Below are 7500 nucleotides of genomic sequence, written 5' to 3'. Positions count from 1 at the left end.
GCTGCTCTCTGCGTCCTCGCCATTCCTCCCAACACTTGCCTGCGGGCTCAACTCAGGCAGGCGGCTTGGTCGGGCCATTCAGCTGCTGCAGCTTTGCCGGGCCTTTGCAACGCAGCACGGTTGTGTGCCTTGGCGTGCTGCACTTTGATGGGCACGCCAGCTGGCCCGTGTGGCCGCAAGCCAGTGTGTCGGCAGGACGTTCTCTCTCCTAGCCTGAAGGCGCCGCATGAATGCAAGTTGTGGCATTGGGGCTGGTGTGGAAAGCGAAGGAAGAGAGAGCTGGCTTGCATTGCCTGCCTGACCCTTGTGCTGGCTGTGCTGAGAGAAGTGCGCAGCGTTGCAATGTGGAAAGGCAGCAGCGTGCAGGCGGCAGGCTGGTGTGAGGTAGGCGGGGCTTGCAGTTTTCCTTGAGGAGGTGGAGAAGAAAAAAGAGAGCTCGGTGGGGATGGCATGAAGGGGAGCGAGTATCAGGCATATAGGCTAGAATTAGCAGGAGAAGGAGAGAAAGAGGAGGAGAAGTAGAAGTAGAAGTAGAAAAAGAGAGAGAAAAAACTGAAAACAACCGGAAAGAAGAAGTGGCGAGGGTGCTAGGGTGGCCAGCTTGAATAGGCGAGAAGACGGTGCTGCAGATGCCTACGGCCATACTAGTCTGAAAACGCCCGATCTCGTCTGATCTCGGAAACTAAGCAGACTCAGGCCTGGTTAGTACTTGGATGGGAGACCGCCTGGGAATACCAGGTGCAGTAGGCTTTTGCGGCCAGCAGTGACTGCTCACGCCAAGCACTCTCCACACCAGAGGCAGGCCAACCTTTTGCTGCTCTCTGCGTCCTCGCCATTCCTCCCAACACTTGCCTGCGGGCTCAACTCAGGCAGGCGGGATGGTCGGGCCATTCAGCTGCTGCAGCTTTGCCGGGCCTTTGCAACGCAGCACGGTTGTGTGCCTTGGCGTGCTGCACTTTGATGGGCACGCCAGCTGGCCCGTGTGGCCGCAAGCCAGTGTGTCGGCAGGACGTTCTCTCTCCTAGCCTGAAGGCGCCGCATGAATGCAAGTTGTGGCATTGGGGCTGGTGTGGAAAGCGAAGGAAGAGAGAGCTGGCTTGCATTGCCTGCCTGACCCTTGTGCTGGCTGTGCTGAGAGAAGTGCGCAGCGTTGCAATGTGGAAAGGCAGCAGCGTGCAGGCGGCAGGCTGGTGTGAGGTAGGCGGGGCTTGCAGTTTTCCTTGAGGAGGTGGAGAAGAAAAAAGAGAGCTCGGTGGGGATGGCATGAAGGGGAGCGAGTATCAGGCATATAGGCTAGAATTAGCAGGAGAAGGAGAGAAAGAGGAGGAGAAGTAGAAGTAGAAGTAGAAAAAGAGAGAGAAAAAATTGAAAACAACCGGAAAGAAGAAGTGGCGAGGGTGCTAGGGTGGCCAGCTTGAATAGGCGAGAAGACGGTGCTGCAGATGCCTACGGCCATACTAGTCTGAAAACGCCCGATCTCGTCTGATCTCGGAAGCTAAGCAGACTCAGGCCTGGTTAGTACTTGGATGGGAGACCGCCTGGGAATACCAGGTGCAGTAGGCTTTTGCGGCCAGCAGAGACTGCTCACGCCAAGCACTCTCCACACCAGAGGCAGGCCAACCTTTTGCTGCTCTCTGCGTCCTCGCCATTCCTCCCAACACTTGCCTGCGGGCTCAACTCAGGCAGGCGGCTTGGTCGGGCCATTCAGCTGCTGCAGCTTTGCCGGGCCTTTGCAACGCAGCACGGTTGTGTGCCTTGGCGTGCTGCACTTTGATGGGCACGCCAGCTGGCCCGTGTGGCCGCAAGCCAGTGTGTCGGCAGGACGTTCTCTCTCCTAGCCTGAAGGCGCCGCATGAATGCAAGTTGTGGCATTGGGGCTGGTGTGGAAAGCGAAGGAAGAGAGAGCTGGCTTGCATTGCCTGCCTGACCCTTGTGCTGGCTGTGCTGAGAGAAGTGCGCAGCGTTGCAATGTGGAAAGGCAGCAGCGTGCAGGCGGCAGGCTGGTGTGAGGTGGGCGGGGCTTGCAGTTTTCCTTGGGGAGGTGGAGAAGAAAAAAGAGAGCTAGGTGGGGACGGCATGAAGGGGAGCGAGTATCAGGCATATAGGCTAGAATTAGCAGGAGAAGGAGAGAAAGAGGAGGAGAAGTAGAAGTAGAAGTAGAAAAAGAGAGAGAAAAAATTGAAAACAACCGGAAAGAAGAAGTGGCGAGGGTGCTAGGGTGGCCAGCTTGAATAGGCGAGAAGACGGTGCTGCAGATGCCTACGGCCATACTAGTCTGAAAACGCCCGATCTCGTCTGATCTCGGAAGCTAAGCAGACTCAGGCCTGGTTAGTACTTGGATGGGAGACCGCCTGGGAATACCAGGTGCAGTAGGCTTTTGCGGCCAGCAGTGACTGCTCACGCCAAGCACTCTCCACACCAGAGGCAGGCCAACCATTTGCTGCTCTCTGCGTCCTCGCCATTCCTCCCAACACTTGCCTGCGGGCTCAACTCAGGCAGGCGGCTTGGTCGGGCCATTCAGCTGCTGCAGCTTTGCCGGGCCTTTGCAACGCAGCACGGTTGTGTGCCTTGGCGTGCTGCACTTTGATGGGAACGCCAGCTGGCCCGTGTGGCCGCAAGCCAGTGTGTCGGCAGGACGTTCTCTCTCCTAGCCTGAAGGCGCCGCATGAATGCAAGTTGTGGCATTGGGGCTGGTGTGGAAAGCGAAGGAAGAGAGAGCTGGCTTGCATTGCCTGCCTGACCCTTGTGCTGGCTGTGCTGAGAGAAGTGCGCAGCGTTGCAATGTGGAAAGGCAGCAGCGTGCAGGCGGCAGGCTGGTGTGAGGTAGGCGGGGCTTGCAGTTTTCCTTGAGGAGGTGGAGAAGAAAAAAGAGAGCTCGGTGGGGATGGCATGAAGGGGAGCGAGTATCAGGCATATAGGCTAGAATTAGCAGGAGAAGGAGAGAAAGAGGAGGAGAAGTAGAAGTAGAAGTAGAAAAAGAGAGAGAAAAAATTGAAAACAACCGGAAAGAAGAAGTGGCGAGGGTGCTAGGGTGGCCAGCTTGAATAGGCAAGAAGACGGTGCTGCAGATGCCTACGGCCATACTAGTCTGAAAACGCCCGATCTCGTCTGATCTCGGAAGCTAAGCAGACTCAGGCCTGGTTAGTACTTGGATGGGAGACCGCCTGGGAATACCAGGTGCAGTAGGCTTTTGCGGCCAGCAGTGACTGCTCACGCCAAGCACTCTCCACACCAGAGGCAGGCCAACCTTTTGCTGCTCTCTGCGTCCTCGCCATTCCTCCCAACACTTGCCTGCGGGCTCAACTCAGGCAGGCGGCTTGGTCGGGCCATTCAGCTGCTGCAGCTTTGCCGGGCCTTTGCAACGCAGCACGGTTGTGTGCCTTGGCGTGCTGCACTTTGATGGGAACGCCAGCTGGCCCGTGTGGCCGCAAGCCAGTGTGTCGGCAGGACGTTCTCTCTCCTAGCCTGAAGGCGCCGCATGAATGCAAGTTGTGGCATTGGGGCTGGTGTGGAAAGCGAAGGAAGAGAGAGCTGGCTTGCATTGCCTGCCTGACCCTTGTGCTGGCTGTGCTGAGAGAAGTGCGCAGCGTTGCAATGTGGAAAGGCAGCAGCGTGCAGGCGGCAGGCTGGTGTGAGGTAGGCGGGGCTTGCAGTTTTCCTTGAGGAGGTGGAGAAGAAAAAAGAGAGCTCGGTGGGGACGGCATGAAGGGGAGCGAGTATCAGGCATATAGGCTAGAATTAGCAGGAGAAGGAGAGAAAGAGGAGGAGAAGTAGAAGTAGAAGTAGAAAAAGAGAGAGAAAAAATTGAAAACAACCGGAAAGAAGAAGTGGCGAGGGTGCTAGGGTGGCCAGCTTGAATAGGCGAGAAGACGGTGCTGCAGATGCCTACGGCCATACTAGTCTGAAAACGCCCGATCTCGTCTGATCTCGGAAGCTAAGCAGACTCAGGCCTGGTTAGTACTTGGATGGGAGACCGCCTGGGAATACCAGGTGCAGTAGGCTTTTGCGGCCAGCAGTGACTGCTCACGCCAAGCACTCTCCACACCAGAGGCAGGCCAACCTTTTGCTGCTCTCTGCGTCCTCGCCATTCCTCCCAACACTTGCCTGCGGGCTCAACTCAGGCAGGCGGCTTGGTCGGGCCATTCAGCTGCTGCAGCTTTGCCGGGCCTTTGCAACGCAGCACGGTTGTGTGCCTTGGCGTGCTGCACTTTGATGGGCACGCCAGCTGGCCCGTGTGGCCGCAAGCCAGTGTGTCGGCAGGACGTTCTCTCTCCTAGCCTGAAGGCGCCGCATGAATGCAAGTTGTGGCATTGGGGCTGGTGTGGAAAGCGAAGGAAGAGAGAGCTGGCTTGCATTGCCTGCCTGACCCTTGTGCTGGCTGTGCTGAGAGAAGTGCGCAGCGTTGCAATGTGGAAAGGCAGCAGCGTGCAGGCGGCAGGCTGGTGTGAGGTGGGCGGGGCTTGCAGTTTTCCTTGGGGAGGTGGAGAAGAAAAAAGAGAGCTAGGTGGGGACGGCATGAAGGGGAGCGAGTATCAGGCATATAGGCTAGAATTAGCAGGAGAAGGAGAGAAAGAGGAGGAGAAGTAGAAGTAGAAGTAGAAAAAGAGAGAGAAAAAATTGAAAACAACCGGAAAGAAGAAGTGGCGAGGGTGCTAGGGTGGCCAGCTTGAATAGGCGAGAAGACGGTGCTGCAGATGCCTACGGCCATACTAGTCTGAAAACGCCCGATCTCGTCTGATCTCGGAAGCTAAGCAGACTCAGGCCTGGTTAGTACTTGGATGGGAGACCGCCTGGGAATACCAGGTGCAGTAGGCTTTTGCGGCCAGCAGTGACTGCTCACGCCAAGCACTCTCCACACCAGAGGCAGGCCAACCTTTTGCTGCTCTCTGCGTCCTCGCCATTCCTCCCAACACTTGCCTGCGGGCTCAACTCAGGCAGGCGGCTTGGTCGGGCCATTCAGCTGCTGCAGCTTTGCCGGGCCTTTGCAACGCAGCACGGTTGTGTGCCTTGGCGTGCTGCACTTTGATGGGCACGCCAGCTGGCCCGTGTGGCCGCAAGCCAGTGTGTCGGCAGGACGTTCTCTCTCCTAGCCTGAAGGCGCCGCATGAATGCAAGTTGTGGCATTGGGGCTGGTGTGGAAAGCGAAGGAAGAGAGAGCTGGCTTGCATTGCCTGCCTGACCCTTGTGCTGGCTGTGCTGAGAGAAGTGCGCAGCGTTGCAATGTGGAAAGGCAGCAGCGTGCAGGCGGCAGGCTGGTGTGAGGTAGGCGGGGCTTGCAGTTTTCCTTGAGGAGGTGGAGAAGAAAAAAGAGAGCTCGGTGGGGATGGCATGAAGGGGAGCGAGTATCAGGCATATAGGCTAGAATTAGCAGGAGAAGGAGAGAAAGAGGAGGAGAAGTAGAAGTAGAAGTAGAAAAAGAGAGAGAAAAAACTGAAAACAACCGGAAAGAAGAAGTGGCGAGGGTGCTAGGGTGGCCAGCTTGAATAGGCGAGAAGACGGTGCTGCAGATGCCTACGGCCATACTAGTCTGAAAACGCCCGATCTCGTCTGATCTCGGAAACTAAGCAGACTCAGGCCTGGTTAGTACTTGGATGGGAGACCGCCTGGGAATACCAGGTGCAGTAGGCTTTTGCGGCCAGCAGTGACTGCTCACGCCAAGCACTCTCCACACCAGAGGCAGGCCAACCTTTTGCTGCTCTCTGCGTCCTCGCCATTCCTCCCAACACTTGCCTGCGGGCTCAACTCAGGCAGGCGGGATGGTCGGGCCATTCAGCTGCTGCAGCTTTGCCGGGCCTTTGCAACGCAGCACGGTTGTGTGCCTTGGCGTGCTGCACTTTGATGGGCACGCCAGCTGGCCCGTGTGGCCGCAAGCCAGTGTGTCGGCAGGACGTTCTCTCTCCTAGCCTGAAGGCGCCGCATGAATGCAAGTTGTGGCATTGGGGCTGGTGTGGAAAGCGAAGGAAGAGAGAGCTGGCTTGCATTGCCTGCCTGACCCTTGTGCTGGCTGTGCTGAGAGAAGTGCGCAGCGTTGCAATGTGGAAAGGCAGCAGCGTGCAGGCGGCAGGCTGGTGTGAGGTAGGCGGGGCTTGCAGTTTTCCTTGAGGAGGTGGAGAAGAAAAAAGAGAGCTCGGTGGGGATGGCATGAAGGGGAGCGAGTATCAGGCATATAGGCTAGAATTAGCAGGAGAAGGAGAGAAAGAGGAGGAGAAGTAGAAGTAGAAGTAGAAAAAGAGAGAGAAAAAATTGAAAACAACCGGAAAGAAGAAGTGGCGAGGGTGCTAGGGTGGCCAGCTTGAATAGGCGAGAAGACGGTGCTGCAGATGCCTACGGCCATACTAGTCTGAAAACGCCCGATCTCGTCTGATCTCGGAAGCTAAGCAGACTCAGGCCTGGTTAGTACTTGGATGGGAGACCGCCTGGGAATACCAGGTGCAGTAGGCTTTTGCGGCCAGCAGAGACTGCTCACGCCAAGCACTCTCCACACCAGAGGCAGGCCAACCTTTTGCTGCTCTCTGCGTCCTCGCCATTCCTCCCAACACTTGCCTGCGGGCTCAACTCAGGCAGGCGGCTTGGTCGGGCCATTCAGCTGCTGCAGCTTTGCCGGGCCTTTGCAACGCAGCACGGTTGTGTGCCTTGGCGTGCTGCACTTTGATGGGCACGCCAGCTGGCCCGTGTGGCCGCAAGCCAGTGTGTCGGCAGGACGTTCTCTCTCCTAGCCTGAAGGCGCCGCATGAATGCAAGTTGTGGCATTGGGGCTGGTGTGGAAAGCGAAGGAAGAGAGAGCTGGCTTGCATTGCCTGCCTGACCCTTGTGCTGGCTGTGCTGAGAGAAGTGCGCAGCGTTGCAATGTGGAAAGGCAGCAGCGTGCAGGCGGCAGGCTGGTGTGAGGTGGGCGGGGCTTGCAGTTTTCCTTGGGGAGGTGGAGAAGAAAAAAGAGAGCTAGGTGGGGACGGCATGAAGGGGAGCGAGTATCAGGCATATAGGCTAGAATTAGCAGGAGAAGGAGAGAAAGAGGAGGAGAAGTAGAAGTAGAAGTAGAAAAAGAGAGATAAAAAATTGAAAACAACCGGAAAGAAGAAGTTGCGAGGGTGCTAGCGTGGCCAGCTTGAATAGGTGAGAAGACGGTGCTGCAGATGCTTATGGCCATGCTAGTCTGAAAACGCCCTATCTTGTCTGATCTCGGAAGCTAAGCAGACTCAGGCCTGGTTAGTACTTGGATGGGAGACCGCCTGGGAATACCAGGTGCAGTAGGCTTTTGCGGCCAGCAGAGACTGCTCACGCCAAGCACTCTCCACACCAGAGGCAGGCCAACCTTTTGCTGCTCTCTGCGTCCTCGCCATTCCTCCCAACACTTGCCTGCGGGCTCAACTCAGGCAGGCGGCTTGGTCGGGCCATTCAGCTGCTGCAGCTTTGCCGGACCTTTGCAACGCAGCACGGTTGGTTGCCTTGGCGTGCTGCACTTTAATGGGCCCGCCAGCTGGCCCGTGTGGCCGCAAGCCA

The 7500-nt window shown here is 57.1% G+C and overlaps 8 non-coding genes and 1 pseudogene across 8 annotated transcripts; all 9 read left to right on the top strand.

Annotated features, from left to right (window-relative positions):
- The first annotated feature begins 631 nt into the window (after positions 1-631).
- LOC140414247 (5S ribosomal RNA) lies at positions 632-750 on the top strand. Its single transcript, XR_011943388.1, has one exon. It is a non-coding gene; the product is annotated as a 5S ribosomal RNA (ribosomal RNA).
- Positions 751-1444: 694 nt separating this feature from the next.
- On the top strand, positions 1445-1563 carry LOC140412530 (5S ribosomal RNA). Its single transcript, XR_011941721.1, has one exon. It is a non-coding gene; the product is annotated as a 5S ribosomal RNA (ribosomal RNA).
- A 694-nt stretch (positions 1564-2257) lies between these two features.
- Positions 2258-2376, top strand: LOC140412529 (5S ribosomal RNA). The gene has a single exon (XR_011941720.1). It is a non-coding gene; the product is annotated as a 5S ribosomal RNA (ribosomal RNA).
- Positions 2377-3070: 694 nt separating this feature from the next.
- On the top strand, positions 3071-3189 carry LOC140412528 (5S ribosomal RNA). The gene has a single exon (XR_011941719.1). It is a non-coding gene; the product is annotated as a 5S ribosomal RNA (ribosomal RNA).
- Positions 3190-3883: 694 nt separating this feature from the next.
- On the top strand, positions 3884-4002 carry LOC140412526 (5S ribosomal RNA). The gene has a single exon (XR_011941717.1). It is a non-coding gene; the product is annotated as a 5S ribosomal RNA (ribosomal RNA).
- Positions 4003-4696: 694 nt separating this feature from the next.
- LOC140412525 (5S ribosomal RNA) lies at positions 4697-4815 on the top strand. The gene has a single exon (XR_011941716.1). It is a non-coding gene; the product is annotated as a 5S ribosomal RNA (ribosomal RNA).
- A 694-nt stretch (positions 4816-5509) lies between these two features.
- On the top strand, positions 5510-5628 carry LOC140414246 (5S ribosomal RNA). Its single transcript, XR_011943387.1, has one exon. It is a non-coding gene; the product is annotated as a 5S ribosomal RNA (ribosomal RNA).
- Positions 5629-6322: 694 nt separating this feature from the next.
- On the top strand, positions 6323-6441 carry LOC140412524 (5S ribosomal RNA). Its single transcript, XR_011941715.1, has one exon. It is a non-coding gene; the product is annotated as a 5S ribosomal RNA (ribosomal RNA).
- A 694-nt stretch (positions 6442-7135) lies between these two features.
- Positions 7136-7254, top strand: LOC140415513 (5S ribosomal RNA; annotated as a pseudogene).
- The last annotated feature ends 246 nt before the right edge of the window (positions 7255-7500 follow it).

Source organism: Scyliorhinus torazame, chromosome 4 (genome assembly GCF_047496885.1).
Source record: "Scyliorhinus torazame isolate Kashiwa2021f chromosome 4, sScyTor2.1, whole genome shotgun sequence".
Taxonomy (NCBI): domain Eukaryota; kingdom Metazoa; phylum Chordata; class Chondrichthyes; order Carcharhiniformes; family Scyliorhinidae; genus Scyliorhinus; species Scyliorhinus torazame.
Note: the sequence above shows the minus strand (reverse complement) of the source record. Positions and strands in the feature narration are given on the sequence as shown.